General features: G+C 38.3%; 1 protein-coding gene across 2 annotated transcripts in view; it reads right to left on the reverse strand.

Annotated features, from left to right (window-relative positions):
* The window catches only part of KLF8 (KLF transcription factor 8), a 348,523-nt gene that overhangs the window by 90,063 nt on the left and 245,742 nt on the right, over positions 1 to 12,718 (reverse strand). The gene's annotated exons all lie outside the window — the stretch shown is intronic.

The raw sequence follows: 12,718 nt of genomic DNA on the forward strand, positions 1-12,718 counted from the left end.
TCTACTATAAGTAGTGTTTTAAGCCCAGTGAGGGCACAAATGAATAAGGTATAGCCATGAAGTACATACTAACATACCAACTATAATGATAGAATAATATGAATAACTTAAAAGTCATACCATAGTAAGTGATGCAGCCCACATACAAGCAAGGCATTTTAGAAAAATAAAAGGGAATGACTCTTTCTGTCTAGAAGATTAGGGAAGGTTTCAAAGAGGAAGTGATATTTTAGATGGGTCTTAGAGAATTAATAGAAGTTCTGTTGGCAGAGAAATGCTAAGAAAGAGATTTACGTCTACAGAGGTATAACAATAAATAATATGCTTAGGGAATAATGATGCAGTACAGTCAATTGTATCATATACAGAATCTAACTGTGCAACTATTAAATTTGAAAATAATAATTAAGGGACTTCCCTGGCAGTCCAGTGATTAAGACTTCATGCTTCCAATGTAGGGTGCATGGGTTCAGTCCCTGGTCAGGGAACTGAGACCCTGCATGCCATGTGGCATGGCTTAAAAAAAAATACTAATTAAATGATCACTTTATGCGTGGCTATGTGCTAACTCACTTTAGTTGTGTCCAAGTCTTTCTGACCCTATGGACTGTAGCCCACTAATCTCCCGTGTCCATAGGGATTCTCCAGGCAAGAATTTGGAATGGGTTGCCATGCCCTCCTCCAGGGGATCTTCCTGACTCAGTGATCGAATCCATGACTCTCGTGTCTCCTGCATTTGCAGGTGGGTTCTTTACCACTAGTGCCACCTGGGAAGCTCCATTGCTTTATAAGTAATATATAAAACAACATTAAACCTCAAACTAATTGCAATTTTTCTAAGAGTTCCATGAATTCAAAGGTCAAAGATATGCTTAATTAAAAAATGGGTAGAAGACTTGAAGAGACATTTTTTCAAAGAAGACATACAGATGTCCAATAGTCACATGAAAAGATGTTCAACATTTTTAATTGTTAGAGAAATGCAAATAAAAACAAGTTATCACCTCACATCTGTCAGAATGGATAACATAAAAAAGTCTACAAATAAAAAATGTTGGAGAGGATGTGGATAAAAGGGAAAACTTTTACACTGTTGATGGGAACATAAATTGGTACAGCCACCATGGAAAACAATATGGAGATTCCTCAAAAAATTAACAATAGAATTATCATATGATCTAGCAATTCCACTCCTGGGTATATATCTAGAAAAAGCAATAAAAATAAAACACTGACTTGAAGAGATATGTGTGCCCCAGTGTTCAGAGCAGCACTATTTATAGTAGCAAAAATATGGAAGTCACCCAAGTGTCCACCAATAGACAAATAGATAAAGAAGATGTGGTACACACACAAACACACACACACACACACACAATGGAAGAGTATTCAGTCATAAAGAATGAAATTCTGTCATTTGCAGCAACTTGGAGGGTCCTAGAGTGAAATAAGTGCAAAAGGATACTGTATGAGGGAGACTTTCAAGATGGTGGACAAATAAGATGGGGAAATTGCCTTCACCTCCTACAAATACCTCAAAAATTCATCTGCATGTGGAACAACTCCTACAGAACACCTGCTGAAAGCTGGCAGAAGAACCCAGACTTAAAAGGCAAGCCAATCTTCAAGGAATGAAGTAGGGCAAAAGATAAAAAGAAGAGACAAAGGGTTTCGGGATGGGGATCTGTGCCTTTGGGAGGGAGTCATGAAGGAGCAAAGTTTCTGCACACCTGGAAACACCTTTATGGGTAGGATCAGGGGGGAACTTTACAACCTCAGAGAGGAACATAGCAACAGGTGCTCAGAAGGCAGAATGGAAAAAATTCACCACGGAGATAGTTGCTGAACAGCATTTCCCAGTCAAGAAGCTGCTCACACACCCACACCTGCAGAGAGTGAGGGCTAGGTGCTGAAGCTCAGGCTTCTGGGATTGGACCCCAGGGAGAGGATTGGGGTTGACTGCCATGAAGATACTCAGAGGGGGCTAGTGTGACACAGCTGAGGGAGTCCAGGGAAAAGCCTGGGCCTCACAGAGAGGCAAGAGGTCACTGTGGCAAGAATATTCTAAGTCCTACATTTGTGACAGGACCCTGCATTTGTGAATTCATTAGGGGGATGAGCTGGCTGAGGTCTGAGAATCCAAAGGTAGAAGAGCTGGCACAAGTGCCAGAGGTGGAAGACACAGGCCACTACGCTCTTGACCCCAGGCTCAAGCTGGGGTCAAGCTAAAAGCAGGCACGGGTCGCTGCCCACATCTTCCTGGGGCCTGAATTGCTTGGCTCTGCTGAGGGACCCACAATGCAAGGCCAACTCCTGTGGGGAAGTACATGATCTGCCTCAGACTGTGGTGACGTCCTGCAGGTCTTGGCCACAGCAGGCACCGCCCACACTGTGTCTGCTGTACCCCTTCCTCTCCCCAGCCCAACTGAGGAAGTAAGCCCTAATAAGCTTCCACTTTCACCCCTTGTGTCTGGGCAGAGAACAGATACCAGAGGACAGCCTACAAGCAGAGGTGGGCCTAAAACAAAGGCAAAGTACCAGGGGCCACTTGGGCAAAGGAGAGAAGGGGAAATTGCTCTGGCAGCCACAGGTACAGCAGATTAAATTTCCCAATTAGCCTGAGACTGTGGCCTTTAGGCGCTTCCCCCATGCTCAGCAGTAAAGAATCTGTCTGGAACGCAGGAGCCACAGATTTAATCTCTGGGTTGGAAGATCCCCTGAAGGAGGGCATAGTAACCCACTCCAGGATTCTTACCTGGAGAATCCCATGGACACAGAAGCCTGGCAGGCTATAGTCTACAGGGTCATAAAGAGTTGGATACGACTAAAGCAACTTAGCACACATGCCTGTAGGCTTTAGGGGCAACTGTGGATTTTGGGAACAAGTGAAAGCTTGAATAGGGCAAGATTTGAGTCTGAGCTGACCTCACACTGACCACCACAGGTGCAGAGACCTTTCTAGAAATATCGGGAGGATTTTCTGAGTAGGCAAATTGACTGGAGCACACTGTGTAGAGAAGAAAACAGAGGAATCACAAGGACAGTTTTCTTACTACCATTCTCCATATGTTTCTTCTCTTTTTTCTCTCTTTCTTATTGTTCTAATGTTGTTTTTTCTTTATTATTCATTTTATTTTTATTTTTCATAATCTAGTATTTTCTTTTTCAAAGCATCTTATTTTTAAATAAATTCACATTAGTTTTTTTCTATTTTTACAGTACTCAAGTTATTTTGCATTTTTCCATGCTTTTTATTTTGTATATTTGCTAGTGTAGTTTTTAGTATTCATTTTCATTTAGACGTTTGTTTATTGGCTTGATTGCTCTCTTTTGATCATTTTTATCCTTTTTTTTCCCCTATTTTTCCTCATTCACTTCTCTTTGCATGTATTTGAGTTTCTTTGGGTATTCTTGGTTGTTGAGCATTGCTTTGCACATCAGACTTGGGGTTTTGTCTTCTATGCTGTGTGGCCTATAATGTCTTGGTGCTAAAGTAAGCAGTCAGCCCTGAACAACTGAGATGGGATAACCAAGTCCAGAACTTTAGACCACCAGGAAATCTTGATCCCATGAAACATTAATGGGTGAGAGCTCTCCCCAAAGCCTGTCTCAACACTAAGATCAAGTCCCACTCAAAAGCCAACAAGCTCCAGTACCAGATGCCTCACATCAAACTTTTAGCAAAACAGAAACACAAACCTGCTTATTAGCAGAAAAGCTACCCAAAGTCATACCAAGCCAATAGACACACCAAAACACAGTACTGGACATAGCACTGCCCTTCAGAGAGGCAAGATCCAGCTACATCCACCAGAATACAGTACAAGTCCCTCCAACCAGGAAACCTTCACAAGGCACTAGTCCAATCCAACCCAAAGAGGGCAGACTCCATTAAGAGGAAGTAAGACTTTCTACCCTGCAGAAAGGAGACCCCCAACACAGTAAACTGAAAAACATGAAAGACAGAGAAACATGCAGTAGATGAATAAACAGGGTAAAAAGCCATGTTACCAAACAAATGAAGAGGAAATAGGCAGTTTACCTGGAAAATAATTCAGAGTAATGATAGTAAAGATGATGTGAAATGTTAGAAATAAAATGGAGGCACAGATAAACATACTGGAGGCATAGATTGACAAGATAAAAAGAAATGTTTAACAAGGACCTAGAAGAATTAAAGAATAGAGAATCAGCAATGAACAACAAAACCCATGCTTGCATGCTAGGTCACTTCAGTCATGGCTGAAATTTTTGTGACCCTATGGACTGTAGCCTGCCAGGCTCCATCTGTTCATGGGATTCTCCAGGCAAAAATATTGGAGTTGACTGTCATGCCCTCCTCCAGGGGATCTTCCTGACTCAGGGATCAAACCCATGTATCTTACATCTCCTGCTTTGGCAAGCGGGTTTTTTACCATTAGTGCCACCCGGGAAACCCAAATAACACAGTAACTGAGATTAAAAATACACTAGAGGGAACCAATACCAGAAAAACTGAGGCAGAAGAACAGATAAGTGAGCTCGAGGATAAAAGGGTGGAAATAACTGAAACAGAGCATAATAAAACATAATAAAAAGAAATAGATACAGTCTCAGAGACTGCTGGGACAACATTAAATGCACCAACATTTGAATTATAGGGGTCTCAGAAGAAGTAGACAAAAAGAAAGGGTGTGAGAAAATATTTGAGGAGATTATAGTCAAAAGCATCCTTAACATGGGAGAGGAAATAGCCACCCAAGTCCAGTAACCCAAGAGAGTCCCATACAGGATAAACCAGGAGAAATACACCAAGACACATATTAACCAAACTAACAAAAATTAAACACAAAGAACAAATATTAAAAGCAGCAAGGGAAAACCAACAAATAACACACAAGGGGACCCCTATAAGGCTAACAGCTGATCTTTCAACAGAAACTCTGCAGGCGAGAAGGGAGTGGCAGGATATACTTAAAGTGATGAAAATTAAAAAATCCATAACAAAAATTACTCTATGAAACAAGGATCTCATCCAGATTTGAAGGAGAAATCAAAAGCATTACAGACATGTAAAAGTTAAGAGAATTCAGCACCACCAAACCAGCATTGCAACAAATGCTAAACGAATGTCTCTAGATAGGAAACACAAGAGAAAGTAAAGGCCTATGAAAACAAACCCAAAACAATAAAGTAAATGTTAATGAGATCATATTGGCTTCCCTGATAGCTCACTTGGTAAAGAATCCTCCTGCAATGCAGGAGACCCTGGTTTGATTCCTGGGCCAGGAAGCTCTGCTGGAGAAGGAATAAGCTACCCACTCCAGTATTCTTGGGCTTCCCTTGTGGCTCAGCTAGTAAAGAATCTGCATGCAGTGTGGGAGACCTGGGTTTGATCCCTGGGTTGGGAAGATCCCCTAGAGAAGGTAAAGGCTACCCACTCCAGCACTCTGGTCTGGAGAATTCCATGGACTGTATAGTACATGGGGTCCCAAAGAGTCAGACATGACTGAGTGACTTTCACTTTATTTTCAATGAGATCATATATATCAATAATTACCTTAAATGTAAATGGACTAAATGCTGTAACCAAAAGACCCAGGTTGACTGAATGGATACAGGAACATGACCTCTATATATACTGTCTACAAGAGACCAACCTCAGAACTAGGGACACATACAGACTGAAAGTGAGCAGCTGGAAAAATTTATTCCCTGCAAATAGAAATTTAAAAAGAAAAATGGGAGTGGCAATAATCAGATAAAATAGACTTTAAAATAAAGGCTGCTACAAGAGTCAACGAAGGACATTACATAATGATCAGTCAAAGAAAAAGATAAAACAATAGTATAATAATTATGAATATATATGCACCCAAGATAGGAACACCTCAATACATAAGGCAAATGATAACAACTATTAAAGGGGAAATCGAAAGTAACACAATAATAGTGGTGGACTTTAGTACCCCACACACCAATGGACAGATCATCCAGACAGATAATTAATAAGGAATACAATTTTTAATGATACATTAGACCAGTTGGACCTAATTGATACCTACAGAGAATTTCATCCAAAAACATTAGATTCCACCTTTTCTTCAAGTGCACATGGAACATTCTCTAGGATAGATCATATAATGGGTCACAAATTAAGCCTTAGTGATTTTTTTTTAATTGAAATCACTTTAAGCATCCTTTCTGATCACAATGCTGCAAGATTAGATATAAACTATAGGAAAAAAATATAAAAAACACAAACACATGGAAACTAAACAACATGCTTCTGAATAACTAACACATCACTGAAGATATCAAAAAGAAAATCAAAACATGCCTAGAAACAAATGACAATGAAAACACAACAATCTGGAACCTATGGGATTCAGTAAAAGCAATGCTAAGAGAAAGTTCATAGCAATGCAAGCCTACCTGATGAAACAAGAGACATCAAATAAACATAACTTTACACTTAAAGCAACTAGAATAAGGACAAAAAAATCCTAAATTTAGTAGAACGAAAGAAATCATAAACATCAGAGCAGAAATAAATGAAAAAGGGTTGAAGAAGACTATAGCAAAGATCAATAAGCTAAAAGTTGTTTCTTTGAGAAGATAAAGGGACAAACTGTTATCCAGACTCATCAAGAAAAAAAGGGATAAGACTGAAATCAATAAAATTAGAAATGAAAAAGGAGAAGTTACAACAGACAACACAGAACTACAAGGGACCATAAGAGACTACTATGAGCAAATATATGTCAATAAAATTGACAACTTGGAAGAAATGAACAATTCTTATAAAAGTTTACCTTCCAAAACTGAACCAGGAAGAAATAGAAAATACGAACAGACTAATCACAAGCACAGAAATTCAAACTGTAATAAAAAATCTTTCAACAAACAAAATTGACAGGTGGATTCTACCAAAAATACAGAGAACAGCTAACATCTATCCTACTCAAATTCTTCCAGAATTGCAGTGGAGGAAAACTCCCAAACTCACTCTATGAGGCCACCATCACCCTGATACCAAAACCAAAGATGCCACAAAAAGTCTTTTGGACTCTGTGGGAGAGGGCGAGGGTGGGATGATTTGGGAGAATGGCATTGAAACATGTACAATATCATATGTGAAATGAATCATCAGTCCAGGTTCCATGCATGATACAGGATGCTCGGGGCTGGTGCACTGGGATGACCCAGAGGGATGGGATGGGGAGGGAGGTGGGAGGGAAGTTCAGGATGGAGAACATGTGTACACCTGTGGTGGATTCATGTTGATGTATGGCAAAACGAATACAATATTGTAAAATAATTAGCCACCAATTAAAATATATAAATTTATATTAAAAAAGAAAATAAAAGGTCAATATCACTAATGAAAACAGATGCAAAAATGCTCAATAAAATTCAAGCAAACAGAACCCAACAACACATAAAAAAGATCATACATCATGATCAAGTAAACTTTACCCTAGAGATGCAAAGATTCTTCAGTATATGAAAATCAATGTGATACACCATATTAACAAATTGAAAGATAAAACCCATATGATAATTTAAATAGATGCAGAGAAACTTTCAACAACACTCAACATGCATTTATGATAAAAAAAAAATACTCTCCAGAAAGTAGGCATAGAAGGAATATACCTCAACATGATAAAAGCCATATACCACAAAACATTGTCCTCAATCATGAAAAACTGAAAGCATTTCCTCTAAAATCAGGAACAAGACAAGGGTGCCTACTCTCACCACTGTAATTCAACATAGTTTTAGAAGTCCTAGCTGCAGCAGTAAGAGAAGAAAAATAAAAGGAATCCGTATTGGAAAAGAAGAAGTAAAACTCTCACTGTTTGCAGATGATATGATTCTCAACATAAAAAATCCTTAAAAGGCCACCAAAAAATTACTAGAGCTGGACAATGAACATAGTAAAGTCACAGGATATAAAATTACTACAGAGAAATCCCTTGCATTCCTATACACTGACACACAGAATTTGAGACCCATTAAAAAAGGTTTAATGAGGAAAAAAAAAAAAAAAAGAAAACTCAGGAAGATAAATTTAAAAAGCAATTCCATTCACCACTGCAATGAAAAGAATAAAATGCTTAGGAATAAATTTACCTGAAGACCTGTATGGAGAAAACTATAAGACACTGATGAAAGAAATCAAAGATGATACAAACAGAGAGATATACAATGTTCTTGGATTGGAAGAATAAATAGAGTGAAAATGATTATACTACCCAAAGCAATCTGCAGATTCAACACAATCCCTATCAAACTACCAAGAGTATTTTTCATAGAATTAGAACAAGTAATTTCACAATTTTTATGGAAACCCAAAAGACCCTGAATAGCCAAAGCAATCTTCAGAAAGAAGAATGGAATTGGAGGAATCAACCTTCCTGACTTCAGACTATACTGCAAACCTACAGTCATCAAGATAGTATGGTCTGGCTCAAAAAGAGAAATATAGATCAATGAAATAAAATAGAAAGCTCAGAGAGAAATCCATGCACCTATGACACCTTATCTTTGACAAAGGAAGCAAAAATATACAATGAAGAAAAGACAGTTCCCTCAACAAGTGGTGCTGGGAAAACTGGTCAACTATGTGCAAAAGAATGAAAGTAGAACACTTTCTAACACCATACACAAAAATAACCTCAAAATTCATTGAAGACCTAAACATAAAACCAGAAACTATAAAACTCTTAGAAGAAAACATAGGTAGAATGCTCTCTGACATAAATCACAGCAAGATCCTCTATGACCAACTTCCTAGAGTAATGGAAATAAAAACAAAAAAGCAAATGGGACTTAATTAAAATTAAAAGCTTTTGCACAGCAAAGAAAATTATAAACAAGGGGGAAAGACAACCCTCAGGATGGGAGAAAATAATAGCAAATGAAAAAACTGACAAAGGATTAATCTCCAATATATACAAGCAGCCCATGCAGCTCAATGCCAGAAAAACAAACAACCCAATCAAAAAGTGGGCAAAAAACAAAAAAACAAAAAACAAAACAAAACTAAAACAAACATTTCTCCAAGGAAGACATACAGATGAAAAGATGCCCAACATCACTCTTTATAAGAGAAAGACAAATCAAAAGTAAAATGAGGTATCACCTCACACATGCCAGAATGGCCATCATCAAAAAATCTATAAACAATAAATGATGGAAAAGGTATAAAGAAAAGTGTACCCTCTTTCCCTGTTTGTGGGAAAATAAATTGATACAGCCACTATGGAGAATATTATGAAGTTTCCTTTAAAACCTAGGAATAAAACTACCATATGACCCAGAAACCTCACTATTTCTCACTATACCCTGAGAAAACCATAACTGAAAAATACACAGGTTCATAGTAGCCATATTTACAATAGCCAGGACATGGAAGCAACCTACCTGTCCATCAACAGATAAATGGATAAAGAAGTTGTGGTACATATATACAATGGAACATTACTCAGCCATAAAAAGGAACACATTTGAGTCAGTTCTAAGGAGGTGGATGAACCTAGAGCCTGTTATATAGAGTGACTGCTGCTGCTGCTGCTAAGTTTCTTCAGTCGTGTTCAACTCTGTGCGGCCCGATAGACGGCAACTCACCAGGCTCCTCTGTCTCTGGCATTCTCCAGGCAAGAATACTGGAGTGGGTTGCCATTTCCTTCTCCAATGCATGCATGCATGCTAAGTCACCTCAATCGTGTCCGACTCTTTGTGACCCTATGGACAGCAGCCCACCAGGCTCCTTTGTCCACGAGATTCTCTAGGCAAGAATACTGGAGTGGGTTGCCATTTCCTTCTCCCTTATAGAGTGAAGCAAGTCAGACAAAGAAAAACAAATATTGCATATTATTTGTTTTTCTTTGTCTGACTTATTAATGCATATATATGGAATTTTGAAAGATGGTTTTGAGGAACCTATTTGCATTGGAGCAATTAAGATGCAGACATAAAGATCAGACTTGTGGACACAGTGGGGGAAGAAGAGGGTGGGACAAATTGAGAAAGAAGCATGGAAACATATGCATTACCATATGTAAAATAGATAGCCAGTGGGAATTTGCTGTTATGATGCAGGAAGCTCAAGCCCAGTGCTCTGAGACAACCTAGAGAGGTGGGATGAACTGGGAGATGGGAGGGAGGTTCATGAGGGAAGTAGGACATATGTATACCTATGGCTGATTCATGTTGATGTATGGCAGAAACCAACAAAATATTGTAAAATATTCATCCTCCAATTAAAATTAATTAAAAAAGGAAAGATACTGTATGATATCACATACATAGAATGTTAAAAAAAAATTACAGGGAAATCCCTCATGGTCCAATGGTTAGGACTTGGTGGTTTCACTGGGAGTTCAACCCCTGATTGGGGAACTAGGTCCTGCTAGCCATGTGGCACAGCCAACTAATAATAATAATAATAATAATAATAATAATAATAATACAGGCAAATGTTTATACAAACCAGAAAGAGATTCACAGATATAGAAAAAAAGGGGCTACCAAAGTTGAGTAGACAAACTATGGATAAGGGATTAAGAGACACAAGCTACTATGTACAAAAGAGTTAAGCAACAAAGATATATTGTACAGTACAGGAAATTATAGCTATTATCTTATAATAACTTCTAATGGAGTATAATATGTAAAAACACTGAATCACTATGCTCTACACCTGAAATATATAATATTGCAAATCAACTATACTTCAAAAAAAAAAAAAATAAAGGATATTGTGCACTGTGTAGTGCCATTGCCAGGCAACACCTGGACCCTAAAGAATGCTTTAGAGATGGTAGTGCTACTTAGCCAGTAACCAGTCAACACTCCATTCTCTATCAGAATTATATTTGAGTTATGGGAGTTTTGAACTATTAGAGACGTTCAAGAATGCATCCCTTACATAAAATACAACTATTCTTTATTTTTGGACTATAAGGGAAAGTGCAGTTCAAAGAAAGCCTAGCTGAAATAACAGGTAATTGTTTTGAGGAGGGGAGTGACATGGGCAGAACTATTTCTGTGATATTTATCTCCTTAATGAAAGACAGATTGAAGAAGGAATAAGACAGGATTCAGAGAGATCAAAAAGGGAGCATAAGCTTTCTTATCCATTCATCTGCTGATGGACATCTAGGTTGCTTCCATGTCCTGGCTATTATAAACAGTGCTGCGATGAACATTGGGGTACACGTGTCTCTTTCCCTTCTGGTTTTCTCGGGGTTTGGGATGGGGAACACATGTATACCTGTGGCGGATTCAGGTTGATGTAGGCAAAACCAATACAATATTGTAAAGTTAAAAAATAAAATTAAATTTAAAAAATTAAAAAATTAAATAAATAAATTTATATTTAAAAACAAAAAAGGGAGCATAAGGAAAAATTTTGGTAAGTCATTTATGATACAATTGGATATATTTAAATATTGACTGGATATTGGAATATATTAAATAATTATTGTTAATTTTTAAATGCTTGATAATTATATTATGGTTATGATATTTTAAAGTTTAGATGAGAGGTAATGTGGGCCTAAACTCAGAGAATGATGAGGGGCAAGAGGCAGCGTTCTCTTATTCTGACTTCCTTTGAAATACTATCAGAACAGGATGAGCATGAATAAAAGCATCAAAAAGTAGTCACATTGTTACCTATAGTATTTAGCCAGACAGCCAACTATGGTCTCCTTCTGTTATACTATGATATTTTTCATTTCTCGATTTACAAACCCTCATCCCAACTCAGGCTTTGTTTGTGATCCACATATTGCTTCAATCTGCTCCTCTAAGACATGTCTTCTGTACTTTGACCCACTGTTTGACATGCTGCTAATGTAATCCATCCCTCGTGAGCGGATTCACTTCACCTAGGTAAGGTAAGCAGTAGAATCCTGTTGGGGGGGGGGGAGGATATGGAGAAGTTTTCAAAAATAGCTCTGCTGAACTTTAAAATTCCTTGTCCTCTGAATCCCTCAATAAGCTCCTATTTTCCCCATATGTCCCACTTGTCCCTTACCCTGACTAGCTCCCTTCTTAGATTAAAAAGGCAGAATCACAGGAATCTCTGGGATAACAGAGATTCAATAACATTGAAAAAAGAGTTACAACAAAAAGCATACAAAGAGGTTAGACTGGAAATTCCCTGGTGGTACAGTGTTTAGGACTTGTTGCTTTCACTATCAGAGCTCAGGTTCAATTCCTAGTTGGAAAACTAAGACTCTGCAAGTCACGTTGTTCAGTCACTAAGTTGTGTCCAACTCTTTGCAACCCCATGGACTGAAGTACACCAGGCTTCCCTGTCCTTCATTATCTCCTGGAATTTGCTCAAAGTCATGTCCTCTAAGTCAGTGATGCCATTCAACCATTTCATCCTGTTGCCTCCTGCTCCTCCTGCCCTCAATCTTTCCCAACATCAACGTCTTTTCCAATGAGTCAGGTCTTTTCCAATGAGTTGGCTCTTGGTATCACGTGGCCAAAGTATTGGAGCTTCAGCTTCAGCATCAGTCCTTTCAATGTATATTCAGGGTTGATTTCCTTTAGGATTGACGGTTTGGTCTCCCTGCTGTCCAACGGATTCACAAGAGTCTTCCCTAGCACCACAATTTGAAAGCGTCAATTCTTTGGTATTTAGCCTTCTTTATACTTCAATTCTCACATCTGTACATGACAACTGGAAAAACCATAGCTTTGACTGTATGGACCT

Source organism: Bos grunniens, chromosome X, assembly GCF_055505025.1.
Source record: "Bos grunniens cultivar Pamir isolate PY7600 chromosome X, Bosgru_T2T1.0, whole genome shotgun sequence".
Classification (NCBI taxonomy): Eukaryota; Metazoa; Chordata; class Mammalia; order Artiodactyla; family Bovidae; genus Bos; species Bos grunniens.